The sequence below is a fragment of the Mus pahari genome, chromosome 13, assembly GCF_900095145.1.
Source record: "Mus pahari chromosome 13, PAHARI_EIJ_v1.1, whole genome shotgun sequence".
NCBI lineage: Eukaryota > Metazoa > Chordata > Mammalia > Rodentia > Muridae > Mus > Mus pahari.
Window position 1 is genome coordinate 89,016,040 of NC_034602.1, and position 1,115 is coordinate 89,017,154.

The following is a 1,115-nucleotide window of genomic DNA, read 5'->3' on the forward strand; positions in this document are numbered from 1 at the left end:
TGGGATTTGAACTCAGGACCTTCAGAAGAGCAGTCAGTGCTCTTACCTGCTGAGCCATCTCCCCAGCCTCTTAAATCTCTTCAGTAGGGCGGTGGCTTTCTGGAAGTTCATTTTATAATCGTAAACCTACGCCTGAATGTTATGAGCACTTTTTATATATATAGAGAGAGTACAGTGACTTTTATTTGCTGATAAAGACAGACTTCAGATTTCTTTAGCATACTTGCATTTTATTAAAAGCAAAGGCCAACTAGTCCTCAGATTCTGACCCTTCCTCATCTTGACTAATCTGGAAATAAGGAAGTTCGTAAGTCTCCTTGTCAGATGCAACGGTGGAAGCCAATCTCGGAGATTCTTCTTTTCATGGAATTTCTTGGTAAGGTATTTCAAATACCTTTTGGAGAACTGTTCCTCAGAAACAACTGTAATTTTATTCTCCAAGTATTCAATGTGATCAACATTCCCAAGATTTCCAGTTCTTCTCTTGACTTTAACCTTCTCTAGAAACTGTCCAAAATTTCCAGAATCAAGAATTCCATCTTCTACTGGATGAATAAAATAAAGTGAAACCTTCAGGCCTCGTTCTTAAGGTTTCTGACTTTGTAGCTGCTGTGTGGAGAGAGCAAGCCTCCCTGTTATGTGTACTTCTGTCAATAAATCTTCTCTAGAGTTTTGAGGCTGTCATTCTATCCTACCATCTGATGTGGCTGACAGAAATTCTATTTTCTCTCCAGCGCTTCGTTCAGACTCAGGGCCTCGGGCATGCCCTGGATGTTTTTTGAGATATCTAGCAGTAAACCCCTCCCCCCACACATACCCTTTCACTGTGCTGGGCCCCCTCAAGGATCTTTGCAGTTAGAGTCATGTCCCTTCAACTTGAGGGAAAAGCTATTTCTTTCAGTTACTGACTCTGATTCAAGTGCTGGATAGCTTTACATTAATTTGACACACGCTAAAGAGGAGGTAACCTCAATGAAGAAAGTGTCTCCGAAGATGAGTCCGAAGGGCATTTTTTTAATTGGTGATTGTTGGGGGAGGCTACAGAGCCCCTTGTGGCTGGTTCCATCATGCATGCCTTTAATCCCAGCACTCGGGAGGCAGAGGCAGGCAGATTT

At 42.4% G+C, this 1,115-nt stretch overlaps 1 pseudogene; it reads right to left on the reverse strand.

Annotated features, from left to right (window-relative positions):
• Positions 1-250: 250 nt before the first annotated feature.
• The window catches only part of LOC110330350, a 6,695-nt pseudogene continuing 5,830 nt past the window's right edge, over positions 251-1,115 (reverse strand).